The following is a 16,464-nucleotide window of genomic DNA, read 5'->3' as shown; positions in this document are numbered from 1 at the left end:
CTCTCACTAGGAAACTACTGTGGCATTGTTATTTTCCTCCGCTTAGGTGTCAATATCAACAGAGCCACACGCTACACAACGAAGTGTAGCTGGAAAACACTGCTGGGCTCAGCAGTCCCAGGGCTCGCGCTGCCTTTTCGTTCTCCTCCCAGTATGAGACCAGCAAGCCAGATCCTGATTTCTGATTGTTTCTTCAACAAAATGGTCTGAGAGGGCTCTGCTGAAGTTTGCTTTGTTGATAAATGTCTGAGAAGCGCTCTGGCATCCAAGGCTTGAGCAAGATGGTACAAACCAACTCGCTCCTCTTCCAAAAGAGGAGCAAGAGAAGGGTGTGCTCTCCCTATAGTGATTTGCTTGGTGTGGGGAGATAGAGCACTCCTCGAGAGAGGAGCAATGTCACATCTTCCTTTCCCATTTTCTTTGGGCCCTGAAAGTGCTCACTAATTAGGTGTTTGCACTGCCCCCAAGAAACAATGAACAAATGAGCCAATTATCCCCAATTCACTGTTAAGCTCAAAGTCAACCTACAGCAGCAATTTTCAGAGCAAATTTCCTCAGTGGTGACTTTATTTTGTTACCATTTTTACAGCCATCTAATTGAAGACACTAATTGCTTCATTTATCATCAAGTTTACAGGCCACACACTGCAAAACTAATTAGAGACCAGACATTGTGTTTCAGCCTCCCTTTGAAATATTGCTGGCATTTACATGTAATTCCAATTCATTATGTTTTAAGGAAGCTGAGGGAGTGGGGATGAGAAGATTATTTCTAGAAAACGGCACTGAGATTAGGCAGGCCCAGGCTGCATCCAGAGCAGCTATTTTTAAGCTTATTGGGAAAGGGAGTGGAGCGGAATTAGCAGTTTCCCCTCCGGTTTCTGTCACTACCAAGCACAAACCCAAAACCCACATAATGAATCTTGTATAAACGCTAGCAGTGAGCTCTGCTCCGCACACACAGTTCTCAATCGTACTGATTTTCAAAGGGAAGTGGTGAATTTTGCACTTGAGGTGAGAAATATTGCCCTAAGGATTTAAATCTGACAAGTGCCAAGGTCTTGTGAAGGTTCCTCTGTTTGGCGTGGAAAGAGGGGAAGGCAGACCTCGGCGTTCATCGCACATTGATTCAACAATAAATCACCTGAAGCCTGCAGACATTTGGCAGGCCTGCAAAGAATTGTTGTTATTTTAACTGAAATCTGATAGATTTCATTTTTTAGGACATTTTCAGATAAATGCCTCTGATTTGGAGCCAGCTTTGCTCTTGCCTTGTACAGGTTTCCCTACTAACTTCACTGGGGCTACTCTTTGGACTGAGGTACGCAGGATCCAGCTCTGAGCTAGAATAAAGCTGATTCTCTTTCCTGCTAGTTGTTTGATATTCTCCTGTTACAACTATTCCTCTTCCTTCCCCTCTTTAGGTCCCCTACATCCTGACAGGCTCATTTCTCCCTAAATAAACTTAAAGCACAGAAGCAAAATGCATTTGTTGCCTGGGAAACATGCAATTCAGCATAAGAGGCGGCCATCCTAAGAGAGTCATAGACCTCCAAGGCAGTTTTTATATCAATAATTGTAACCAAGCAGAAGTACCAGGTTAGTAAAACATTCCCTGCTACTTGCTTGTTATTTTTCAGAATGTTTGATGAGTTCCTCATTATAGCCCATGATTTATTTTGGTTTTATGTAGAGTCTTGGTCTTAATTTCAGAAGTGTTTTACTATAATAATGAGAGAATTTGACAGAATTTCAGAAGGGAGCAGAAATCACTGGCTGAGGATTACTGGTAAACTCTTCATTGTATCATCACTCTGTCTCATTAGCTCCAATTTTTCACTTTGATTCAATGACTCTGTTCTGTAACAGACTGCTCATTTGAAACAGTCCTATCTCCTCAGGCCTTCTAAATGCCACTAAATAGCTTGCAATAGTATGTGATATCCTGCTTCTGATGCTGATAGTACACTATCGACAACAAAGCCTTCTCTCTCTCTCCCCCAGGAAAATATTCAAACCACTATTTTCCTCTAAGAACTACTAGGAGGGGTGTCCCCCCTGGGGAGACTGACTGGGTGCGCTCCAAGAAACACTCCATCACCTCACACTATGGGGTTATTTTTCAGTTAAGTTATGATGGTTCCTAAAGATTCCAGCAATGACAATTTGCTTCTTGCCAGATAAGAAAACTATTATTAGCAGGGCAATACAGAGGGGTTACAGTGTTGGTGGATAAGGGAAGAGCCACTGATGTCATCTATCTGGACTTGTGCAAAGCATTTGACACTGTCCCTCATGACATCCTTGTCTCCAAATTGGAGAGACTTGGACTTGACAGATGGACCACTCTGTGGATAAGGAATTGGCTGAATGGTCACACTCAAAGAATTGCAGTCAACAGCTCAATGTCCAAGAAGAGACAAGTCATGAGTGGCGTTCCTCAAGGGTCAGTATTGGGACTGGTCCTGTTTAACATCTTTGTCAGCGACATGGACAGTGGGATTGAGTGCGCCCTAAGCAAGTCTGCTGACAACACCAAGCTGTGTGGTGTAGTCATCGTGCTGGAGGGAAGGGATGCCATCCAGAGGGATCTTGACAGGCTTGAGAGGTGGGCCTGTGCAAAGTGCATGAAATTCAACAAGGCCAAGTGCAAGGTCCTGCATGTGGGTTGGGGCAATCCCAAGCACAAATACAGGCTGGGCGGAGAATGGATTGACAGCAGCCCTGAGGAGAAGGACTTCAGGGTGTTGGTTGATGAGACGCTCAACATGAGACAGGCAATGTGCACTTGCAGCCCAGAAGGCCAACTGTATCCTGGGCTGCATCAAAAGAAGCACAATCAGCAGATCGAGGGAGGTGATTCTCCCCCTCTACTCTGCTCTCATGAGACCCCACCTAGAGTACTGCATCCAGCTCTGGGGCCCCCAATGTAAGAAGGACATGGAGCTTTTGGAGTGAGTCCAGATGAGGGCCATGAAGATGATCAGAGTGCTGGAGCACCTCTCCTGTGAAGACAGGCTGAGAGAAATGAGGTTGTTCAGCCTGGAGAAGAGAAGGCTCCAGGGAGACCTTCTAGCAGCCTTCCAGTACCTGAAAGGGGCCTACAGGAAAGTGGTAGAGGGACTTTTTACAAGGGCCTGTAGTGATAGGACAAGGGGTAACAGTTTTAAACTGAAAGAGGGTAGATTTAGATTAGATATTAGGAAGAAATATTTTACTGTGAGGGTGGTGAGACACTGGAACAGGTTGCCCAGAGGAGTTGCAGGTGCTCCCTTCCTGGCAGGGTTCAAGGCCAGGTTGGATGGGGCTTTGAGCAACCTGGTCTAGTGGAAGGTGTCCCTGCCAACGGCAGGGAGGTTGGAACTAGATGATCTTTAAGGTCCTTTCCAACCCAAACCATTCTGTGATTCTATGATAATATTATATATTTTCTCAGATATGAATCTAAGGATATATGTTAAGTTCAGTCATGCATCAGCACACTGTAACGCAGACTCTGGGAGTATCTTATATGACATACCATGGAAGTAAACTGTGTATCAGTACATGTTTATTATATTTATCAAGGATTTCTTCCAGATGGTTCATAGTGCTTACTGATGAAAGCAAAGCCAGAAAGCGACAACATCCACCACTAAGAGCCAAGCACAACCTCTCAGACAACAGCACCAAAAAAATAAATGTGGAGAGCCTTGTGCTTGTAGTAGAGAATATTGCAATAATCAAAGTGAGAAGCCAGGGAATAATTATAACAAGAACCTGGTCCCAAAATAAAGGTTACAATGGGTTTAAAAGCTGATCTTGGTCTGAGATTAAAGGATCATATGTAAGGACTCATCCTAGTTGAATGGGGAGTTTTCTGAACTGGGAACAGGAGATCCTCAAATGGTTTACAGGGCTGCCTCTAGCTTGCTTTATCAGTGAGCACCCTTTCCTCTGTCATTTCTTCAAGTAAGAGACATTGCTAATCCTTTTGGAATTTTTTGTGTGTGTGTGTGTGTGTGTGTGTGTGTGTGTATTAGTATTATTGCCATAAAGCCTCAAGAAAGTATGTCTCAGCTGAAAGCAAGGCTGAGGTGGCATCTACACATGGATTCCAGCACAGCCAAAAAAAAAAAATTCTTAACTGCTCTGTAGCCCTCACAGATATGCTGCTGGCCATCACAGGCAATGAAAACAGCTTTAAAAACCCACAGAATTAAGCATCTCCTCTTGATAGAAAAGCAATTTTCCCAAACTACCTTGATTTGAAACAGTTTCCCAAACAACCTTTTCACAAACATCTACCAGCAAGTTTTGGAAGAAAAAAGAAAATCATGGGCTTTATCAACAGAGCAGCGATCTAACCATCCCTGCCTCCTCTAGCCTGAACCAGTTCACTGCTTTAACATATTTCTCCAGCATCCAAGCTCCATACTGTAACTTGATCCCTCCGGTGACAATAAGAAAAGCAGTCTATGTTGCTGCAGAAGAAAAATAAACTAGCAATTAACAAGTCCCTATATGTTTCCTGTTTACATAATACAGCTCTTTCGCAGGACCCAGAAGAAACTGATAGGCCTGGAAAAGATTTGCAATAAAGGCTATTTGAAACACCCACCGATGCAGCTAGACCTGTTCATAGAATCATAGAATGTTAGGGGTTGGAAGGGACCTCTGGAGATCATCGAGTCCAACCCCCCTGCCAGAGCAGGACCAATCGAGGGCAGGTTACACAGGAACACATCCAGACGGGTCCTGAAAGTCTCCAGAGAAGGCGACTCCACAACCTCTCTGGGGAGCTTGTTCCAGTGCTCTGTAAACCTTACAGTAAAGAAGTTCTTCCTCATGTTGAGGTTGAACTTCCTGTGCTCTAGCTTGCATCCATTGCCCCTTGTCCTGTCGCAGGGCACAAGTGAAAAGAGGTTGTACCTTTCCTCTTGACACCGAGCCCTCATATGTTTATACACATTGATCAAATCCCCTCTCAGTCTTCTCTTCTCCAGACTAAAAAGCCCCAGGTCTCTCAACCTTTCCTCATAAGGCAGGTGTTCCAGTCCCTTAATCATCCTCATAGCCCTCCGTTGGACTCTCTCCAGTAGATCTCTGTCCCTCTTGAACTGGGGAGCCCAGAACTGAACGCAATACTCCAGGTGAGGTCTCACCAAGATAGAGTAGAGGGGGAGGAAGACCTCCCTTGATCTGCTGGACACACTCTTCTTAATGCACCCCAGGATACCATTGGCCTTCTTGGCCACAAGGGCACATTGCTGTCCCATGGATAACTTGTTGTCCACCAGGACTCCAAGGTCCTTCTCCACGGAGCTGCTCTCTAGCAGATCGCCTCCTAACCTGTACTGGTGCATTTTATTACTCCTTCCGAGATGCAGGACTCTGCACTTATCCTTGTTGAACCTCATTAGGTTCCTCTTTGCCCAGCTCTCCAGTCTGTCCAAATCGTGCTGAATGGCTGCACAGCCTTCAGGTGTATCAGCCAAACCTCCCAGCTTCGTATCACCAGCAAACTTGCTGAGAAGACACTCTGTCCCTTCATCAAGGTCATTGATGAAGATGTTGGACAGGACTGGACCCAGCACTGATCCTTGGGGGACTCCACTAGTTACAGTTCTCCAGCTGGACTTGGCACCATTGATTACCACTCTTTGGGCTCTATTGCATAGCCATTTCTTAATCCATCCCAACTTTCTTGGGCTCCTTTGCCCTCCAGAGTCTTAGCCCATGGGATTCCTGCAAGTAGATCTTTGAAGAGTACAAAGTTGGCCCTGCGGAAGTCCAGGGTTGTAATCCTACTTATTGTCCTACTTCTACCTTGTAAAATACTAAACTCCACCATGTCATGATCACTGTCGACAAGGCTGTTCCCAACTTTGATGTCCCCAACTAGTCCTTCTTTATTCGTTAATACAAGGTCCAGCAGTGCACCTCTTCTCGTTGGTTCCTCCACTACCTGCATTAAGAAGTTATCATCAATGCACTGCAAGAGCCTTTTTGACTGAACACGTCTAGCTGTGTGGGCTTCCCAACAAATATCAGGGTGATTAAAGTCACACATGAGTATCAAGAAGTGTGTTCTAGAGGCTACCTCCAGTTGTTTCCTCCATGAAGAGTGTAAAAGGACTGATTCAAATGTGGATTTAAATGCCGTCAGGACTGTCTAGAGGTGGCAGCAGGGAGAGCTTCTATAGGTGACACCTTTGGGAAAGCTGCTCTGCACTACTAGTACTGAGCAGGGACATTTCCCATTGCAACTACTTTATTTAAAAAAGATTATGTGCCAAGTGTATACACTTCACAAACGCACTAGAAATTACTATTTTTTAAACAAGGTAATAGTAAAGGGAGGTGTCGATTGGCTGCTGCTTATTTTTAAGGGGTCTCAAGATAACATACTCACCTATCAGTCTTGTCACATCTCCAAGATAAAAAGTTATACTTGATCTTCAGTGAAAACTACTCCTACATATTGCCATTTGGCTTGTATGCTTGAGTACCTAATAGAACAAAAATCTAAACCACGCTTCCTGTTATGCAGGATGTTACGTTCTAGGCCTTCAGTGATACTCACTGTGCTTTACAAGTCTCAGATTATTTTTTCTGTTATTCATGGAGTCTTATGAAAATTTCTAGCCACTTGAAACACACTTTGTATATAGTACTTTCACCCTCACCCCAGTCACATGTTTGACATTTTTAGTCTTAGTTTTCTCTCTGAGCAAAATTTTAAATTGAGAAAGTGAGCTTTTGTGTCAAGGGAAGGCATGAACCTCAAGATGAGCTTAGACAGCTCCCTCCCTCTTTAGGCAGGGCCGTAGGAACAGACCATATCGGAGCAGACATTAGTTCAACTGTCTCTGACAATAAGCAGCACCAGCGAGGCACTGGTGTAACTGCTAACTCTCCGCATGAATGGGCTCTAGTCCCATTCCTGCCATTAGGTTGCTGGATAACCTTTCCATTGCACTGTACCACGATTCCGCATTTAACAGGGGCCTAAGCTTTGACAGTCTTTTTTGTAAAACACTTCAAGAGGAAAAGTTCTGTAGAAGATTCAGGTATGACCTTTTTGCTACAATTGCATTAGCAGAAGATATTAAAAAGATGTATTGCTGGAAATGTAGTTAGTGCTAATATTCCTGGCTTGTCTTAATTTGATTTCAGATAGATCTAGTCATGAACAAAGTTTGACGTCATTCCAGAAAATTTAAGTACATATCAGAATAGCTGCAATGTTGTTTTGTGTTTTCCATTTTTTTTTTCTTAACTATTAACTCAAGAACCAGAAAGTCATATAAAACCACCTAAAGTTCAAAAGAGCTCCAAAGTTTCTTTCTGATTCTCACTTTAAGATCAACTGAACCATGAAAAAAGGTTTGTGCTAGTCAACTTATTTTTAGAAACTGAAAACCAAACTGCTGGGACAAAATTTGATGTGCACATGTCATGCAGGAGAACAGAGCATGTTATGGTCAAAAAGACTGAAGCCCATGATTGAAAATAAGCTTCAAAACTTCCCCAAACTTGGCCTAATTGAGAGAAATTTAATCTAAACTGACAGGCTGTTCCCCACTGATTTCAGAGGGGTTGGGTCGGAGGCCCTATGTACCACAGGCTACAGCTCCCCATAGAGCTACAGGGTCCCACAGAGTTAGGGCTGGCCTCAGGTGTGCCTGCTCCAGAACCATAGCTTCACGCATCCAGATTAAATTCTCCTTCTCGTCCGTTTAATCATTATGCTTTCGTTTTCCATTAAATTCTTAAGCTTTAGTTTTCAGATACACGTTCGTGGACTGACAGCTTTAGAGAAAGAAGCTGCAAGCCTGACGACAGTTACCACATTTAGGATCCAAACTTTTCTGAAGAGATGACTTCTTCCTGTAGTTGCACAATAGTAAGTACTGTAACTTCAGCATTGTTTTTTTAATCTTTCCAAAGATCTTTTATTCCACTAGTTGGTTGTTATATTTAATGTACATTACGCCAGCAGTTTTTCCTCTTGCAGTTTGCTTGTGACTATTATTAACAAAGGTTTAACATATACAAAATGAGTCCTCAGATGTCCACGCCAAGTTTTCAGACTGCATTAAGAAGTTTTCAAGTAAACTGCTGGCAAGAAAAGGCTGGCTAAATTAAAAATGGGAAAAAGATTAACTTCCCATATTCTAGTTCAAAAAATGGTGGAACATATTTCATTCACATTTCCCAAGACGCTACTGAAGAGAATGGTTTCAAATCAAAATGATTGCTTAACCTTAACTGTAGACTTTCTACATGAAAAAGCTATAATCATCAAATTAAAGGGGTAACATTTAGGAAAAGTGTGGGTTGAACCATCCTAGGATATATGGTCAGTCCTATGATGTGAAGTGGGATATGGAAAAGTAATAACATAATAACATACATTTTTAGTATCTTTCATCCACAAGAATTTCAAAATGCTTCCCAGACTAAACATGAAAGTCCGGATTCTGATTTCTGCTCCCCTGGTGTAAATCCAGTGATTTGACTGAAGTTATTAGAGTCAACTCTTCATTTACAAAACTGAAATTGAGATCAGAGGTTTGGCCCTATTGTAGGCATACAGTAATGGGTTTCATTTGTGCACTGGTCTCATTCAAACAGCTATAATTTGAAGCAAATTCGTTTTCCAGCATTGGGAGAACTAGAACTGGTAAATCTGGCGCTCAAATATGTACAGCAAGAAAGAAGAAAAAGCAGTAATGCGGCTTTTTAACATTCATCCAGAGATGTAAAACGGGCAAGTATCCCTGTGAGCATAAAATATTATTGCTTTAATTCAGATCAGTAAAAAGCCTCTCCAAGAAAATACTAAAGTAAGAGTGGGAGGAGGAGAAAGAAGAAATACATTAAAGCACATGAATTTAAACTATAAAGGTACTCTCTGTCCAGTCCACTTACAAACACTTTTTTGACAAGAAAATAACCTTTTTTTGTGCAGCACCCCTCTTTCCCATCCATACTCAGATCCCTTCTGAAGTGTATGAAGATGTGCTGTTCTAAGCTCTACAATCACTGCCTCTGTAATTTTATTGTGCTGTGAGAATTAGAAGCCAGAGATCCTTCATGACTATCAACATTTTACAAGTTGACTTGGAAAGACATTGCAGCTGATTTGCAAGTTTTGGGTTTTGTTTTGGTTTTAGCCTAAGTGCTATCCTGAAGTTTTGCTTTCTGGGCCTGATCTGATGCCTGCTGAAGTTCACTAGAGGTAATTCCACTGAGGCTTAGACTGGGGTTGTCTATGCCCATAGAGCTGAAGTAGATATTTCTAGGCTTTGTCACGAGAAGAAATCTGGTACACCATTTTTACACACCTTGCAAAAATGCTCCCTCAACCTTTTTTCCAGGGCAAAGACCAAGGGTCAAAGATCTTTCATGGAGAGGAACATCTCTACTTTTGTCTGCTTTTGCAAAAAATTGTACCCTTCCTAATCCAACTGTGTGTAGGCAAATAACTTAAAACTTCCCAGGAGAGTATTTATCTGATTTCAGGTCAGTAAGAGTGGCTTTAGAACTTAAACTGCTGGTATGTAAAGAGCAACAAACCCTGCAGTTTATTTGAGCAGTAGGGTCAGAAAGCAAGCATGAACCTAGAGAAAAAAGTTATAAAAAGTTCACTTTGAATGATGAACATTAAACTATCTGCTGTTATTTAAATAAACAGGGTTTGCACACACTGTTGATCAAGATTGAAAAAGTCTTGTATTTCTGGGCTTCTGATTTCAGACAGCCAAGGGTCACCACCAACTCAAGTCACATCTAATAAGTGAGTTTGCCAGTTCTTGGCCTTCTGCAATTTGTATTTTCTTTAAAAAAAAATGATACTGCAAATTAATGACACTACCAGTCCAAAGTTCAGTAGCTTAAGGTTTAAATTAGTTATGGTCAAAAAGGGGACAGTGGTAATTGACACAAGTCCTTTAGAAGTTTTTCACATCTGACAAAAATCCTCATCTAAATTAATATCCAGGGAGCAATTCTCTGGCTTCATTACAACTAGGACCTAGTTCATTACAACTAGGTCCTGAAATAAAGGCTGTGAATTCAAGAAAAATATTGTGATTTATATACAGGCTGTCATGGGGACAGATAAAATTGAATAAAATTAGTCCTTCACAGTGATTTTGTAATGACTAATGTTAATTAAGATACAATTTCATTATAGTGACAGGGAGGCCCCTTATAGCCTGTCCATTAAATACATGCTTGCCAACTAAAAAACGGAGAAATACAGAGGAATTAGATTTTTAAGCAAGCCTTTCTCTGTCTGGCCCCTGTGTTCTTTCCCGTCTGGATCAAATTCACAGTCCAATGGTGTATTTTATTTGAAGAAATAAAATTCTGTAATAGTTCGTCAGTAACCTTGCTTCATCACTCAGCACAGCAATATTTGCTCAAGCAGGGACCAGTGCCTGAGCACCTCTACTCCTCCAAAGAAAGGAGGAGAGACCAATTTTAGCCTCTACCACTCTCTCAACAGGATTTTACCTATCTTGACTCTCTTGCTAACCTCTACCAGCCCCCAGGACACAAGGAGCATACAGCAGCCCTAGGGAAGGGGCATGGGGAGACACAGCCAGGCTGTGGCTCTGCTGATCAGCCACAACCCTCTGGCTGCTGCTGGCTCACAGCTTGGCTCCCAATCCTTCAACCCTGAATGAGGCTAAAACAAGTGCTTTCTTGAGCAAGGTAGCCTGCAAAAGCAGCCTTTCATTTCTGAGCAAAAACCCCACCTGCTGCTGTTTGCTGTGTGCAGAATGACAGGACTTCCTCTACACGCTACATAAAAATATAGGGTTGCAACAGGGAAGAATGTTTGAATTATACAGTTTGGGGGTTTTTTTCTCCTTTTAATGAAAAAATTCTGACAAGGCCTAAATATTTCTCAAATCAAACAGAGAGAACACTAGAGACAGGTAGGTTCTGATTTGTAAGGGGAAGCATCTGGAGTTGCCACTGACTTCAGTTAGAGCTTACTTACTCTTCCCTCAAGCCAGACCTTTCCCTCGGTGCAGAGCTGGGAACTGCTCTGAGCAGTTATGAGAATTTTCAGAATATATAAAAACCAAGTCACTGCTCTCCTGTTCATTTCTGCAACAAATATAACAAGCTGGATTTTTAGTTACAACCATTTCTAAACAGAGCAAAGGATCTAGGACCTGAATGTGAACGGCAAGGTTACAGTCTGAGAGAATGGAGTCTGGATAGAGCAGTCTCCTCTCCTATACCTAAAATGGTGCATGCTTTCAGCACGTACAAAGGGGAACACACACCCCCTGCCTTCGTTTCCTTCCCTGGCTCAAGTCATCATCACGAGTAACAAAAGTGAACAACAGATTCTAGCACCTCCCTAATGGTCTCCACCTGTCTTTGCCACATGCAAAATGGAAAGCAAAATACTCCCCAGCATCCCTGTGGGTAACAGTGTCAAATAATATCAGTGCACTCTCGTCATCAAAATCCTTCTATGTATTTCTAGAGTACCTGGGCTATTTGTACAAAATTAACAAAAATTTAGTTGTTATGCCCACTGCCTTTAACTGGGTATGGGTGCAATCTACAGATGAAAGATGTGTTTGCTGCAAGCCCTTATCACCTTGAAGCAGGATGTTAACTTAAAGATTGAAAATCCATTGCAGGTGAATTCAAGAATGGTTTATAAATCCATTTTAAGGGGAATAACTTCTTCACTCTATTCCTCAGCACTCTCTTCCCAAAAAGTATTCAGAAACTCAGATGTGTATATTAGCCCAGTTAAGACTTGTTCTTTGAAAAATCTCTTCTACCAGGTTGCGTGTATGCATTTATTTCAGCAGAACTACTTATTTAAAGTACCAGGCAGCACAGCTGCCACTGCTAAATCCTAAATGAACACACAGTAAAATTGCTTCTTGGATTATTATTAACAGATAATTAAAACCTTCCAGAGGACTTCAGTTACTACTTCTGGTACTGCTAACACCAGCTTTCCCCTGTGTTTCCCCTGAGCTTCTGTTAAAAACGCAGATGAATCTGACCCATCTTTTGGAGCTACTCACCCTTGGATGCAGGAATAGTCCAAGTCTTGAGGAGGAGAGAAGCATGGAAAAGAGTAGAAGGCATCTGGGGATCTATATAGCTTCTAAAAGCCTAATGGAAATTAGTTATTAATTAATTAAGCACTCAGGACCTGAAGGGCTGTCTCTGAAGTGACCCAGAGAACTCCCACATCCTTGAACAATCTGGAGCTTTGTCCCCACCTGCAATCAGTCATTGTTTATTATTATTTTCTCCTTCTAATGTCTGTGGACTCTCAGTACTGTAACCCAAATAAGATCTTCAACACAGGCTGTTTGCAGATCACTGTGGAAATGAGGGGCTGTGTAGTCTCCTGACCCCAGCAGACAACCTGGAGTACCCTTTTTTGCATTCATGGCCGCATACTGGGAGGTCTTCAGGGAAATCAGTGAAGCTTCCTGTGTCTAATTTACCCTTCATGATACTACCACCTGCCTGTTGCAAGTCCTACTTTGCATTTGAAAAGTGTTTGAGACAGCCAAATAAAGGAAGTACTAGAACTACAAAAATAACTTTGTCAATAGGGTATCAAACAAAAGGCTGAGTACCCTTTGGCATAAGAGCCAGCAATACCTTTTCCATGTGATATGCTAAAGAGCTGAAACTTAAAAGCTAGTGCATCAAGTCAGGAAAATGGTCTTAAAGTGGGATGCTAGCTATACCAAGCAGATGCTTTTACAACTGGCTGTATGGAAAAGCTGAGATGTACTCTGTCAGCATGGAGATTTGCATCGACCATTTATAAATATATTCCCTTACTCATGCTACAGTCTCAATCAAATGGGAATTTCCATTGCTTTTACAGTGCATGGGTCATATTAATTTCCTTGACAAAGTAGGTTTTTTGCGTCTGGTGAGTTGATCTTCAGGACCCAAACATAATTTTTGCGAGGAGAGATAAAGGAATATATTTCTATGGGAGGAAGAGGTGCAGAAGCTCAGCAGTGGGACAGTGGAATTATCACTTGCCGATGGCTGTGTCTGGAAGACATCCCGCTGAGGTTTTCTTGTTCAGTTCTGTGCTGCCTCAGAAGGGACTGCAATGCTTCTTATGCGTACACAAACATTGCGCATTTTCCTACATGCCGAATGGTGTTGGATTCACACAGAGCAATGGCTAAGGCAGCCTAAATCCTTGGCCAGAGCTTTGTCACGGTCTTTCCTCTCATGCCAGACTTGCTATTAACATTTTCTTCATTTTGGAAATGACTCAGCGAAAGGAGAGAAGAGTGCCACACCATATCTCAGGTCCACGAGTAACTAAAACATTTCTTATGTCATTGGCAAAGAACCCGTCAATATTTTCTTCTTCAACATAAATTCAATGCTGTGAAAGCCTACTGCTTCCCCTCACCTTCTCTATCCTCTGTTTTTTCCTCACAAAACCAGTGACATGATGGTTCTTAAATAAATCAGCCCCTGGTTGTGTTTTATGATGTCACGGTGAGCGCAGACCTGACCCTTCGTAATCAGCATCACGGCACACCGGGAAGCTTCCTGCTTCAACTGCTCTAGCAGCCAAGCAAACTTGCCTACACTGCAGAAATGATGTGAATTACCTCACCTCTGTGTATCATAATAACCCTTACCACACATTATGCCAAATGTTCAGCACTGAGCTGCAAGGAGCCAAAATGCAGACAAAAACCCAATAATGTCTAAAACAGAGTTCAAGTGAAGCTGGGTCCATGCCAGGCTGCGGAGATTGTTCTTCATGTCAGCCTCAGATCTGACTCTTGTGCATATGAACTAATGAAAGGGGCAGGGAATAAAACAGCATTTGAGTTATTCTCACAGAACAGGTACTTAATAATATCCACATTTCCAGCATTTGAACGTTATGCTTTTATTAAGCAAAAAACCACTCCCACCAAATATCCCTCAGTTGCAGTAAAGGCTGTGAGCATGATTTTATTTCAGTCTGTGAACAAAGCCATATGGATTTCATCTGAGGGATTTGGGGGTTTTGAATCTTATAAAAGTCATGATGTCAAACAAAACTTCAGATCAGTCCCAAAACATATGCAGAGTGACAGCCGACAATGGAAAATACACAATGACATTCTTCGGCCCAGCAACATCTTCAGGCTCAGCAAGGAATTGAGCGCAAATGTGGATGGGCTTCAGCTTTCCAAATCCAAACGAAAGGCAGCGTCTGACACTTGAATTGTGCCATCCCCCAGCCAGGGATGCATTTTGACAAACACATTTCTCATGGCCACAAGCCATTCTCCAACTTCTCAGAAGATTCAGTATTCTTGAAGAAATTGCAGTCCCGTGCCCCTCACGACACAGCCTTTCCCACTTTTGAATATGCCTTCATTCATCTCCTCAACTGTAACCTGAAATATGTACTTTATAATGCCCATAGTTTTTGCATGGTGCACAGCTCAAAGTACAGCAATGTTAGCGGGGATGTTCCTCAGAGGGCTTGGGCTCGTAATCAGTGAGCATCTCTAGCACTTTCCAGTTACTTCCTTGACATTAATCCAGGAGGAAAAGAGGCCTACTCCAAAAATACACATCAGATTCTTCAAAAACAGGTCTCAAAGGTCTATGAGAAATGTCTCTTAAGCTGTGGCTACAGCCGGTGGGAGGGTAACTGGTAAAGCAAAACACAACATCAAAAGAACTTTTAAACATAGCAAAATAACAACCTATTTTTGCATCTTGTGAGAAGTTGCTTAGATACACAGCAACACGGTTAGGGTTATTACGCATTCACAACAAAATTCAGGATATGAAACAAGATGTAGGTTTATTGGCTATGTGCTTTCCTATTCAGCCCAGCCAAAAAGACAAAAAAAAAGGCCTGTTTACTTCTAATGCCAAAAAAATTACTAAAACATTTATAACAGCTGGTCATACTACTGAACAAACCACTCAATTAATCAGCTAACTACCGTATGTTTGAAAGAGACAATGCAAGTTTCCATTCCTAATAAAGTGCAAAATACTGATTAGTTCCGGGACAACACATGAATAAATTACTCACGTTCATAATTAGGCTTTGCAGTTTCCAGAAATTCTAGGTACCTTTCACACATCATTTATCTATATTCTTTCTTTCATTTCTCTTTGCTTTTACCCAAGGTTTTTTAGAATGATGGCCAAAATAAACAGAATTTTTCCTTATAGTTCCCTCTCTCACTTCCTGCTTATGAAAGAATTTTCACTCATGGCCTCTTGCACTTCTTGGAATCAAATTTCTTCCAGAAATCTGCAGCACTGTTTTCCCCAGCAGCCAGAATGCAGCATTTTAATTATGAATATTATTACAATCTCCCTTTCACTCCCCCATCTCACATTCCTCCTTCTCTGTCCTAATGGCTGGTTCCTCCTAAACCAGCTGTTAGACACAAACATACAAATTTGCTGCTTGCTTCCTTAGCATAATGCCCCCTCAACACTGCTTTATGAGTGCTGGTCTCTCAAAAAATAGAAAAAAGCCTCTGAAATTTGTGACATAGCTCTTCCGTGTGGTCTATTTTTAGGCACACTTTATAGGTTGTGAAAGGCTTCATCTATCCCTACAGGCTGGAGTGCCACAGCTTGTGGCAGTGGCTTCTCCCAGCACAGCTAACGAATAGGAGGGCTCAGGGATCTCGGTGCTCGCTGCGGGCTTAGCCAGGTTGCAGCATCCCACGCTGCAGCCGTCAGCGAAGGCCATCTGGGTGACACAGTGCACGTGGGTCCTCTAGACACAGATTATGTCGCTAATGCCTATAGTAAATAGGTAATTCTTTAATTGATTTCCAGAACTGCTTATAGTAATTGAAAGAGATTTCATGGTCAAGTGTGAGTTTCCCAAATGATGAAAAAGTTTGAAGCATTGGGGAGGGGGAATTTCTTACAAGGACAAGGGAGCCTTGCTTCCAGAGGCATTGCAAACTAAGCTGCCGAAACCATCTGAGAACTGTCTGGAGATTGAACTTCTTGCCAAGGAAGGACTCAGATAACACTGTCTATATGAGAAAACATTCCAGGCAATATCCCATCGCATTTTAAGTTAAAACGATAGATTTTATTTTTTGATAGTGCTGACAACAGATGTATTTTAGCTAACAGACCCATGCAGGCTGGAACTGAGGGAGACCACAGGCATAACGTTTACTCTAATTTCGGGTAATGCATAGGAACAAATCTATCTCTTGTGATTATTTAATTGCTTGGACTTTGTTTCCACAGTATGAGCATGTGTGTGAGCTGATATGTATATTTACGTGCATACACATATAAAAATAAATATATATTTTTATATATGTCATTGGAGCAGACTATTCCAAAAACAAATCTGAGAATGATGGTAACACAGTACTCACTCTCAGCTGCACTCCACAAAAGGCTCATAAGAGTTGAATACAGAATTTTTTTCGTCTGGCACTTTGC

The sequence above is a fragment of the Nyctibius grandis genome, chromosome 1, assembly GCF_013368605.1.
Source record: "Nyctibius grandis isolate bNycGra1 chromosome 1, bNycGra1.pri, whole genome shotgun sequence".
Lineage (NCBI taxonomy): Eukaryota > Metazoa > Chordata > Aves > Nyctibiiformes > Nyctibiidae > Nyctibius > Nyctibius grandis.
Note: the sequence above shows the minus strand (reverse complement) of the source record.